Raw genomic sequence first — 13,599 nt, forward strand, 5'->3', positions numbered from 1 at the left:
AGATGTGGGTATCAAATCCCACGAAATATATAGAAGCTTTATATCTTTGTTTTTTTTATTTAAATAACTGAAATACTATATATGTATATATATATATATATATATATATATATATATATATATATATACATTAAACTGTATAAATGGCAATAGCCTCTTTTTAATTTCAATAAACATTGAATCACAAAAAGTACTTGCTCCGCCGGGAGTCGAACCCGGATCTCTCACTTGCCGGGTGAATGTGCTAACCATTACACCACAGAGCGCTCACTTTTTTTCCGATTCAATTATTTTGTATTTTATTGTATTATAATGGTTAGCACATTCACCCGGCAAGTGAGAGATCCGGGTTCGACTCCCGGCGGAGCAAGTACTTTTTGTGATTCAATGTTTATTGAAATTATATATATATATATATATATATATATATATATATATATATATATATATATACATATGGACATTTTTGTATTAAATATTCATATAGTGAGCAGCTTAGACAAAAAGGAAGCAGTGGTGTTGGGCCAAGCTGATGATAGTTTTACCATTATTTAGTTTCTCCCTCGCTCCTGTTGAATTAATCAGGTGCAGCACATTAGGTTATGGTCTGACACGCTTGTATTTGTGAGCTGTTTAACTTTCGCTTGTTACAGTTCATGCTGTATGCTAACCTGAAGTGTACAAACCATTACAGTATTAGAGCGTAGAATGTAGATGCTTATAAATCAATACTTGTTAATTAACAGTACACCTTTTAACATTTTTGATCACGGTTCTTTTACAGAATGTTACCGCAATTGTGAAACATCGCCTATACAATTTACACTTTAAGATTTCAGAACTCGTCAGTACTTTGTTCTACCGATTACGTGTAAAAGTAAAGTAAAGAATGTCTTATTTTTCCAGATGTAATTAGGACTAAGAAGCCTTCTCTAACACAACCTGGGGACCAACGGCTTAAAGGTTACTTCAGAACCACCACCAACGGCCGGGCAGACGGGATGCTTGCAAGGACAAGATCGCTCAGCGGTCACCCATCCAAGCAGCAGCCACGCTCAACGTTGCTTGATTAGGTTATCGCACGATAACCGCCATACCCGCTACACTGCGCTATTGGCAAATGAAATATCATATAAATGATAAACGATAACGCCTGTCATGTTGCGGTAGCTCAAAACGACATTAGACACCATTCACTCATAACAAACTCATGTGTCTTCTTCTGTAAATTCACTACCAACGTATTTACAATACTTCTTATTATTAAGCTTTTGCTTTATTAAGGATTGTTCAGTCTCTATATTGTTGAAAGTTTACTGATAGGTACTATCTTGATGTATGTTTTTCGTTCGACGCAGCACCGAAGATGCTGACCACCGAAGCTGTAGCCCGTGCTGGTGGTCGGAATAACTAGCGATAAAAATTTAGATAGCGATTTTACCTTATTTTAAATCGTTAAAATATACCAATCTAATAAAATATGGACGATAATTTAGGTCCATCATACGAATGTACAAAGTGTTTAGAGTAAATATAAAATAGATAGAAAAATACGAGTACATCATACAAAACATCATTTATGATTTTAGTTTTGCTAACTTTGAAAATAAATAAAAAAAAAACTACAAGTAAAGACTTGTTTTATTAATTTTGTTATTTGAACATGAAACACAAGAAGACGTATCTTATCTACATATTGTTTTTGTGTTGCTAACAACAATGTAATGTTTATAGTTTATTGACTCATAGTACATCAATTAATACATTCTCAAATACTACCTAAAATCCTATACAAACTGTCATTCTTTTCTGGAAAAGAAATTTTAAAAATATTTTATATAAACAATGCACGATTTGCCAATTTTATTCGCCAACTCATTTATTCATTATTTATACAGCGAGGCGTACGCCACACCACGTGTCGTGTAACAGGCGTCGCGAGGCCGCATGCACAATTTCAAGTTTACAGCTCATTTCATTATACTACATGTGCTACTATGTCACACGTTAAGTGTTACATGATCATGTTCAGCTTGTTTATAAATAATATATTTACCCTACAATTTCATGAAGTTTTATCGTTACCCGTAATACTAATGTAGACACGTTCTCTAACGCTCAGCCAAGCCCCATAGAGTGACATGCACCATCATCGAACTCGATGTTGCTTACATAGATAGAAATCAAACATCACACAAAATTTTAAGTCTATAAGTTTGTTTGTTTCCGAGATGTCTTGTGGATAGACAGATAGACAAACATAAATTAATTTTGTTCCAACCCTCGAGAGATAGGCTTTACTAACGCTCAGTCAATAAATTCACAAATACATTTTTTTAATTCTATATAAGTTGCCCCTTTTCTCTTCCAGCAAGTCGGCGGATAATATCTCAGCTTCTCAGGCCACCACAATATCATCCAGACAACAATTGTAACAATTATTGCACTGTGTTAAATATAACAATTTCATTGCCTTGATGCACAAGACCAATAGCGTCGCTACATCCATAAACACTAGTCTTCTGCCTTTTACAATTTATTTCCAATTCAGAATAAATCTGAGTCCTCTAAACCGTTTATTCTTCTCTTATCTATATGCAAAGTACTTTTTACTAATTCTTCATAAGGGTAACCAACCATCCACCATTCTTTCCACTTGTTAAGATATGCAACATTAATCTGCACACGTGGGGGGGGGGGCAATTTCCAATGTCGTATATAAAGAGATTGGACCGATGCTCTTTCAGGTTTGAACAAGGATAAAAACGCACCCGAATTCTGGTCAGCGTGGGAGGCTCCACGCTTGTTTCTCAACGACTCCCAATGGACTGACATTTCCAGTCTATACAGAGGTAGGAGAGATATAGCTTCAAACAAAACTTCAATCCTCTAGCCTATAACTCATTTTAAATTTATCGTACATAGACGGGTACACACAAAGTCAGGAATTTTCATCGACTGGTGGGAAACACTCCACTAAACTCTAAGACATTAAACTTCGCAGAGGCTAATTTTAAATGTATCAATGGGTGTTCAGGGCACAATCCTAAATTTTATAATCAATACACTTATTATAACATATTTGTACACAAGTACACATAAACCCGAGTTCACCTGCGTCTGCAAATCATGCAAATATATAAACGCTGCATTAATCGGTGTATTGAATTTTAGGTTGCGGCAGGTGTTTCTCCTGTTATAAGATCACTATCCTAGCTATAAGCAAATACTCTTATGAGTATATTGTATATGAGTGTTCTTTACGTAAAATAGTAAATTCAGTATTCTAGCATTGAATGTTACGTTTAGCTCCAGTCCACTTTCCTCTTAGTGCGGTTTCTGGAACCTGATGCTGTCACAGACTTGACTCCTGGGATCTGCAATCTGGTTCGTCTGAATTGTTCGTCTAAACATTTCGACGATTGAGACACCTAGAGTACAAAATATAGGGCAATCTAAGTTAAAAGGTATTCTCTTTATCTCATCAGGTTCACAATTGAGTTTACTGTTATGTTTTAGACACGATAGAAATTGTGTATGGTGGAGCAATCGAGTTTTCTGGTAGGTATAGCGGGAAGTCTTTATTCAATGCGAATGTTGAGTTTAGCTCCATTTAACCTTCCACTTAATGCTTTTACTTAACAGACAGACAAGAAATTTAGTTACAATAACTACCACACATGAGTTCCATGCTCAGTCGATCACAATTTTCATCACTAATCACAGTGAACGTGAACAATACAAAGGGTCTTTACCGTTTAGAAAATTCGTTATAGGCTGGCCGAAATATACTTTTAACTTTTTATTTTAGCAAAAATATTATGTATGTAGAGCTTGGTCTGTACTGCATTGAAAGCTAAGTTACTATCTAACATTTACTATAAATTTAGACTGTTGTCAAACTTAACTTAGCTGTCTTTTGACGGAACTAGAATCCTCACTGTGTATGTATATATGTATTTCTTCAATCGGGAAAACAAGGCAAATTTTGCTATACCACAAAAAGTACTAAAACCTGAATAATTTACAGTGTAAATATACTATTTTTTACGTATTTTCTTGATCGGAAAAACAAGGGCAAATCAAGTATGTCACAAAAAATATTAAACCTGCAATACATTACTATGGCTATAAATAAACATTTTTGACGTATTTTCTTGATCTTGGTACCCAGGCAAACTCAACATCGGCGTTGTAAATGTAATTCATTCGGACAAGAAGTGCTTATATACGTGAAAACCCTACAAAATTGCTTGCGAATCCGCGAGTAGCTTCTAGTTCTATAAATTATAGTACTTTATTTTTAATTAATTTAAGCTTTTAGATATACACAGTTTCAAATATTATATCACTTACAAAATTATTGTTTAGTTTAATATCAAATTTATCCTAGTTTTATATATATATATATATATATATATATATATATATATATATATATATATATATATATATATATATATATATCCTATCTCCTGGTAAACCTCAAATACCTAAATACCGTCACACAATATTTCATTTTCATTCTTTATAAGGTCGTAGATATAAGTATTTTGTTAATTTTAAGTAATCAGCTTTGCTCTCTGTACAAAATATAATTGATAAACTCAAATTATATTTAATATTAAGACCTTCTCCTTTAACTTCAATTAATACTCAAACATACTACTAATAATTGTTACCTCTGCTCCAGCACAAAAGAATGTTGTTGCCTTTAAAGGAAATCTGTTTATGTCGATAATGCTAATTTGAATAACGTCTAAAATTTGGATATACACTATTTTTCTTTTAATCAATTACATTTTTCCTACAATACGCTACTTTTATTTTTCAAACGATTTGTATTTTAATTCTACATATCTGTTCTTGAAGCATTTAAATATCAATCTAGCAATATGATATAATATATGTATACATAGCAAATATTGCAGAATGCTGTCATTATAGAGCATTTTAATTTTGTTTCAGACATAAAAAATGGAAGATCCTCGGAGAAAATAGTACATAAAAAATAAACTCATACCGGTAATGGAAATTATGATAGTAAATCGTCTGTTCAGATCATTTGTATGTAGATAAAAAAGTGATTAAATATGAAGTAAAATTACAGAGCCATATATGTTTTATTATTATGATGAAATTATATTATATATTTATCGTTATTTTAGTAAAGAATACTATATGTTTTGTAGTATTTGGGGCAATTTTTGTAATGCTTTGTTTACAGTTACAATACTATAAAGTATATCAATAACTTTAAAGAGTGCTAGTATTATGAATCTTGTAAAAATTATTTTTTCTTGCATTAAGTTTATTAGCCTTATTTCTTCTCAATAAGGAAACATTACATTATTACACCTGAAAGAATTTTGAGTTATAAGTTCATTAATTAAAATATCTAATGATGAAAGGATGCTAATAGAAACTAGGCAAGTGCATGGCCGGAGTTACATTTTGCAATTTTTAAAATAGTTAAAAACTGCACACGTTTCATTTTTTTTTTTCAAAAAGTATAATATAAATGAAATATTAGTTTTTATTGACAACAATTATAGACCTAATATCGATATACAATTTAAATCATTTGATTTAAAGTACAATTTAAATCATATCATTAATCTACGTAAATGTCATTTGTTTCTTTTCGTATTTTCAAGTCATTGAACTATGTAGTTAAGCAATAAGTAAAATAAGAGTTTAATAAATAAAACAACAATTAAGATATTTACTTCAGCTAAGAGAAATGAATATCTTTAGTTTAAGAGCTCAACATATCAAAAGATGGAATTTTATAGTTGTTGTAAACTATAATATGAATAGTTTAAAGTTGTTTTTAACACAATCATAATATCTAATATTGGTGCAGAACATAAGAAAAGTAATTAGTTGTTGGTTTGACCAATATCGCATTAGAGAAACTGAAATTGTTGCCACAGATAGAATTCAGAAACTAGAAAATCCCGTTTCCGATTAACTATACACGCAACTACAATGCAAGAGCGCGCTGAAATCAAAAATTGTCACCGATTTTTTTCCATTCACTTTCCATTTTAGTATTCTTTTTCTACGCCCTATTGATAGTAGGTATTGCAGGTTAAACTAAAATATTCATGATTTTTGTGAAATCAACCAGTCTAATTAAATCAGTTAATCTATTACTGGAAAATATTACATGCTTAACTTTCACAATTACACCGTTTATAATTTGTTTATATCGTTGAACCATGGTTACCCATAGGACCAAAGTACCCCGAATCGCTTTCCGGAGAGGGAGTATGTTTAGAGAGCTTCGTACCAAATAAATATCAAACCTAAAGGTCAAATCGTTAGACAGCTATTGTGCGTATAGGCTCACAGAAATCGAATATCTTCATCAGCAGCTGATAGAAGAGGTTTTCTCAAAACGCTCAGCTTAAAGCTAAAAAGTGATTTTTTTACCTGGGCAATTGCTCTCCTTGTTTATTTACTTGCACACACGACCTAGTATGTACCTGATTCCTGACGGACATTGTAAAACTGTTAAAATCGTTGTAGCTGTTTGCAGTTTGATGAACACGCCTCGACTGGACAGCACTGTAAAGAAGTCGGGGGTGAATACCCGGTCCCAGACCCGACCAAAGTCAAGCGTCTCGTGGCTGCATGCACAGCTGCTGGGCGATACACATGCGTAAGCTCAATGAACTGCATCCATTAAAGCAACGCAAGTCAGCGTTACTCTTGACCCGCTGCTACACGATTGTATCCTACCAAACCTCGGAGGTCGAGTAAATGGTAGAATATGTTGGTATTTTGAGCAAACGTTTTTATTACTGTAATTCACTCTACTGAGTAGTAAACGGAATAGTAGGATGGTACTTTTTGTCAACGTTTTTATTACTGTAAATTCACTCTACTGACTAGTAAACGGTTAGAATAGTGCTTTGTGTAAACGTCTTTAGTAGAGTAGAAATTCACTCTACTGACTAGTCAATAGTAGAATAGCTTGGTGCTTTGTGTAAACGTCTTTAGTAGAATAGAATTCACTCTACTGACTAGTCAACAGTAGAATAGTTTGGTGCTTTGTGTAAACGTCTTTAGTCGAGTAGAATTCACTCTACTGACTAGTCAACGGTAGAATAGTTTGGTGCTTTGTGTAAACGTCTTTAGTAGAGTAGAATTCACTCTACTGACTAGTCAACGGTAGAATAGTTTGGTGCTTTGTGTAAACGTCTTTAGTAGAATAGGAATTCACTCTACTGACTAGTCAACGGTAGAATAGTTTGGTGCTTTGTGTAAACGTCTTTAGTCGAGTAGAATTCACTCTACTGAGAAGTAAACTCTAGAGTAGTTTGGTACTTTGTGTAAATGTTTTTAGTAGAATAGAATTCCCTTTACAGAGTAGTAAAACGGTAGAATAGTTTGGTGCTTTGTGTAAAACGTCTTTAGTAGAGTAGAATTCACTCTACTGACTAGTCAACGGTAGAATAGTTTGGTGCTTTGTGTAAACGTCTTTAGTAGAGTAGAATTCACTCTACTGACTAGTCAACGGTAGAATATTTTGGCGCTTTGTGTAAACGTTTTTAGTAGAGTAGAATTCACTCTACCGACTAGTAAACGGTATATTAGGATGGTACTTTGTATCAACGTTTTCATTAGTAGATAGAATTCGCTCTACTAGAGTAGTAAACTGTAGAGTAGTTTGGAAATTTGTGTAAATGTTTTTAGTAGATTAGAATTCACTCTACTGAGTAGTAAACGGTTAGAATAGTTTGGTGCTTTGTGTAAACGTCTTTAGTAGAGTAGAATTCACGTCTACTGACTAGTCAACTCTAGAGTAGGTTGGCGTTTATTCGTGTAAACGTCTTTAGTCGAGTAGAATTCGCTCTACTGAATAGTAAACGGTAGAGTAAGTTTGGTTACTTTGTTTAAAATGCGTTTTTAGTAGATAGAATTCGCTCTATAGAGTAGTAAACGGTAGAGTAGTTTGGTACTTTGTGTAAACGTTTTTAGTAGATTAGAATTCGCTTTACAGAGTAGTAAAACGGTAGAGTAGTTTGGTACTTTGTGTAAACGTTTTTTAGTAGATTAGAATTCGCTCTACTGAGTAGGTAACTCTAGAGTAGTAGGTTGGTACTTCGTGTAAAAGCTTTTTAGTAGATTAGAATTCGCTCTACAGAGTAGTAAACGGTTTAGAGTAGTTTGGTACCTTTGTGTAAACGTTTTTAGTCGATTAAAAATTCGCTCTACAGAGTAGTCAACGGTAGAGTAGTTTGGTACTTTGTGTAAGCGTTTTTTTGGATTAAGAATTCGCTCTAGAGTTAGTAAACTGTAGAGTAGTTTGGTACTTTGTGTAAACGTTTTTTAGTAGATTAGAATTCACTCTACAGAGTAGTCAACGGTAGAGTAGTTTGGTTACTTTGTTTAAACGTTTTTAGTTGATTAGAATTCGCTCTACAGAGTAGTAAACGGTCTAGAGTAGTTTGGTTTACTTTGTGTAAAAGCTTTTAGTCGAGTAATAATTCGCTCTACAGAAGTAGTCAACGGTAGAGTAGTTTGGGTACTTTGTGTAAACGTTTTTTGGATAGAATTTCGCTCTACTGAGTAGTAAACGGTTAGAGTAGTTTGGTACTTTGTGTAAAATGTTTTTAGTAGATTAGAATTCGCTCTACAGAGTAGTAAACGGTAGAGTAGTTTGGTACTTTGTGTAAATGTTTTTTAGTATATTAGAATTCGCTCTACAGAGTAGTAAACTCTAGAGTAGGTTGGTTTACTTTGTAAAAGCTTTTAGTTAGATTAGAATTCGCTCTACAGAATAGTAAACGGTAGAGTAGTTGGGTACTTTGTGATAAACGTTTTAGTAGATTAGAATTTGCTCTACTGAGTAGTCAACGGTAGAGTAGTTTGGTACTTTGTGTAAACGTTTTTTTGTTGATTAGAATTCGCTCTACAGAGTAGTAAACGGTTAGAGTAGTTGGTACTTTGTGTAAATGTTTTTTAGTAGATTAGAATTCGCTCTATACTGAGTAGTCAACGGTAGAGTAGTTTGGTACTTTGTTTTAAACGTTTTTAGTTGATTAGAATTCGCTCTACAGAGAAGTAAACGGTAGAGTAGGTTTGGTATTTTGTGTAAAAGCTTTTAGTCGAGTAGAATTCGCTCTACAGAGTAGTCAACGGTAGAGTAGTTTGGTACTTTGTGTAAACGTTTTTTGGATTAGAATTCGCTCTACAGAGTAGTAAACGGTAGGAGTAGTTTGGTACTTTGTGTAAATGTTTTTAGTAGATTAGAATTCACTCTACAGAATAGTAAACGGTAGAGAATAGTTTGGTACTTTGTGTAAATGTTTTTAGTATATTAGAATTCGCTCTACAGAGAAGTAAAACTCTAGAGTAGGTTGTTTATTCGTGTAAAAGCTTTTTAGTAGAGTAGAATTCGCTCTACAGAGTAGTATAAACGGTAGAGTAGTTTGGTGCTTTGTGTAAACGTTTTTAGTAGATTAGAATTCGCTCTACAGAGTAGTAAACGGTAGAGTAGTTTGGTACTTTGTGTAAACGTTTTTAGTAGATTAGAATTCACTTACAGAATAGTAAACTGTAGAATAGTTTGGTACTTTGTGTAAATGTTTTTAGTAGATTAGAATTCGCTCTACAGAGAAGTAAACTCTAGAGTAGGTTGTTTATTCGTGTAAAAGCTTTTAGTAGAGTAGAATTCGCCTCTACAGAGTAGTAAACGGTTTTGAAGTAGTTTGGTGCTTTGTGTAAACGTTTTAGTAGATTAGAATTCGTCTACTGAGTAGTAAACGGTAGAGTAGTTTGGTACTTTTGCTGTAAACGTTTTTAGTAGATTAGAATTCACTCTACTGAGTAGTAAACTGTAGAGTAGTTTGGCGCTTTGTGTAAACGTCTTTTTAGTAGATTAGAATTCGCTCTACTACAGTAGTCAACGGTAGATTAGGATTTGGTACTTTGTGTAAACGTTTTTAGTAGATTAGAATTCACTCTACTGAGTAGTAAACGGTTAGAGTAGCTTGGTACTTTGTGTAAAACGTCTTTAGTAGAGTAGAATTCACTCTACTGACTAGTAAACGGTTTAGAGTAGTTTGGTGCTTTGTGTAAAACGTCTTTAGTAGAGTAGAATTCACTCTACTGAGTAGTCAACGGTAGAGTAGTTTGGCGCTTTGTGTAAACGTTTTAGTAGAGTAGAATTCACTCTACTGAGTAGTAAACGGTAGAGTTAGGATGGTACTTTGTGTAAACGTTTTCATTAGTCTGTAATCGCTCTACTGAGTAGTAAACTGTAGAATAGTTTGGAAATTTGTGTAAACGTTTTTAGTAGATTAGAATTCGCTCTACAGAGTAGTCAACGGTAGAGTAGTTTGGTACTTTGTGTAAAACGTTTTTAGTAGATTAGAATTCGCTCTACTGAGTAGTCAACGGTAGAGTAGTTTTGGTACTTTGTGTAAATGTTTTTAGTAGATTAGAATTCGCTTTACAGAGTAGTAAACTGTAGAGTAGTTTGGTACTTTGTGTAAACGTTTTTAGTAGATTAGAATTCGCTCTACAGAGAAGTCAACTCTAGAGTAGGTTGTTTATTCGTGTAAAAGCTTTTAGTAGAGTAGAATTCGCTCTACAGAGTAGTAAACGGTAGAATAGTTTTGTACTTTGTGTAAACGTTTTTTGTAGATTAGAATTCACTCTACAGAGTAGTAAACTGTAGAGTAGTTTGGTACTATGTGTAAAACGTTTTTTAGTAGATTAGAATTCGCTCTACACAGTAGTCAACGGTTAGAGTAGTTTGGTACTTTGTGTAAACGTTTTTAGTAGATTAGAATTCACTCTACAGAGTAGTAAACGGTAGAATTAGTTTGGAAACTTGTGTAAACGTTTTTTAGTCGATTAGAATTCGCTCTACACTGTAGTAAACGGTTAGAGTAGTTTGGTGCTTTGTGTAAAACGTTTTTAGTAGATTAGAATTCACTCTACTGAGAATTAGTAAACTGTAGGAATAGATTGGTTACTTTGTGTAAACGTTTTTAGTAGATTAGAATTCACTCTACTGAGTAGTAAAACGGTAGAGTAGTTTGGTACTTTGTGTAAACGGTCTTTAGTAGAGTAGAATTCACTCTACTGACTAGTAAACGGTAGAGTAGTTTGGTGCTTTGTGTAAAGTCTTTAGTAGAGTAGAATTCACTCTACTGACTAGTCAACGGTAGAATATTTTGGCGCTTTCGTGTAAACGTCTTTAGTAGAGTAGAATTCACTCTACTGACTAGTAAACGGTATATTTAGGATGGTACTTTGTGTCAACGTTTTTAGTAGATTGAACTCTACTGTGTAGTAAAACTGTAGAATAGCTTGGAAATTTGTGTAAACGTTTTTAGTCGATTAGAATTCGCTCTACACAGTATAACGGTAGAGTAGTTTGGTACTTTTGTGTAAACGTTTTTAGTAGATTAGAATTCGCTCTACTGAGTAGTCAACGGTTAGAAGTAGTTTGGTACTTTGTGTAAACGTTTTTAGTAGATTAGAATTCGCTCTACAGAGTAGTAAACGGTAGAATAGCTTTGGAAATTTTGTGTAAAACGTTTTTTAGTCGATTAGGAATTCGCTCTACACAGTAGTCAACGGTAGAGTAGTTTGGTACTGCTTTGTGTAAACGTTTTTAGTAGATTAGAATTCACTCTACAGAATAGTAAACTGTAGAATAGTTTTGGTACTTTTGTGTAAAATGTTTTTAGTAGATTAGAATTCGCTCTACAGAGAAGTAAACTCTAGAGTAGGTTGTTTACTTCGTGTAAAAGCTTTTAGTAGAGTAGAATTCGCTCTACAGAGTAGTAAACGGTAGAGGTAGTTTGGTGCTTTGTGTTAAACGTTTTTTTAGTAGATTTAGAATTCGCTCTACAGAGTAGTAAACGGTAGAGTAGTTTGGTACTTTGTGTAAACGTTTTTAGTAGATTAGAATTCACTCTACAGAGTAGTAAACTGTAGAGTAGTTTGGTACTTTGTGTAAACGTTTTAGTAGATTAGAATTCGCTCTACACAGTAGTCAACGGTAGAGTAGTTTGGTACTTTGTGTAAACGTTTTTAGTAGATTAGAATTCACTCTACAGAGTAGTAAACGGTAGAGTAGTTTGGTACTTTGTGTAAACGTCTTTAGTAGAGTAGAAAATTCACTCTACTGACTAGTAAACGGTAGAGTAGTTTGGTGCTTTGTGTAAACGTCTTTAGTAGATTAGAATTCGCTCTACACAGTAGTCAACGGTAGAGTATTTTGGTACTTTGTGTAAACGTCTTTAGTAGATTAGAATTCACTCTATGACTAGTCAACGGTAGAGTTTAGTAAACGAGTAGAGGTACTCTACTGACTAGTAAACGGTATATTGTTGGTATTTGTGTAACGTTTTCATTCTGTAATGCACTCTCTGAGTAGTCTGTAGAATAGCTTGGAAATTTGTGTAAACGTTTTTAGTCGATTGAATTCGCTCTACACAGTAGTCAACGGTAGAGTTAGTTTGGACTTTGTGTAAACGTTTTTAGTTGATTAGAATTCGCTCTACTGAGTAGTCAACGGTTAGAGTAGTTTGGTACTTTGTGTAAACGTTTTAGTAGTAGAATTCGCTCTACAGAGTATAAACGGTAGAATAGCTTGGAAATTTGTGTAAACGTTTTTAGTCGATTAGAATTCGCTCTACACAGTAGTAAACGGTAGAGTAGTTTGGTACTTTGTGTAAATGTTTTTAGTAGATTAGAATTCGCTTACAGAGTAGTAAAACGGTAGAGTAGTTTTGGTACTTTGTGTAAACGTTTTTAGTAGATTAGAATTCGCTCTACAGAGAAGTAAACTCTAGAGTAGGTTGTTTATTCGTGTAAAAGCTTTTAGTAGAGTAGAATTCGCTCTACAGAGTAGTAAACGGTAGAGTAGTTTTGTACTTTGTGTAAACGTTTTTAGTAGATTAGAATTCACTCTACAGAGTAGTAAACTGTAGAGTAGTTTGGTACTATGTGTAAACGTTTTTAGTAGATTAGAATTCGCTCTACACAGTATTCAACGGTAGAGTAGGTTTGATACTTTGTGTAAAACGTTTTTAGTAGATTAGAATTCACTCTACAGAGTAGTCAACGGTAGAGTAGTTTGGTACTTTGTGTAAACGTTTTTAGTAGATTAGAATTCGCTCTACAGAGTAGTCAACTCTAGAGTAGGTTGTTTATTCGTGTAAAAGCTTTTAGTAGAGTAGAATTCACGGACAAATAAGAGTGACTAGCACGGTTGTAGCATGGTTGTATTTACCATCTCCCTTAGCACCGAATTTTGGACTCTACATTGTTTAACACCATCTTGAAACTTTTTGTCTCAAGAGTGGCTAATGAACTCATCCCAAATATAGACAAATAATACTTATGTGCGAAGTTAAGTCTGCAATAAACAATCGAGGTTTTCAAGGACACATTTTAGACAATTTTTTACTCTTGTTCATGGAAAACTGGCGAAAATGGGCTTTAAACGAATGGCACATTTTGTATTCTAATGTGTCTGAAGAAAATAACACACTTTAAAATAGAAAAGTGCCTTCATTAAATAATATACATAATAACTGAACATTATTTTTGTCTTTGACATTTGTT

This window comes from Homalodisca vitripennis, chromosome 5, assembly GCF_021130785.1.
Source record: "Homalodisca vitripennis isolate AUS2020 chromosome 5, UT_GWSS_2.1, whole genome shotgun sequence".
Taxonomy (NCBI): Eukaryota; Metazoa; Arthropoda; class Insecta; order Hemiptera; family Cicadellidae; genus Homalodisca; species Homalodisca vitripennis.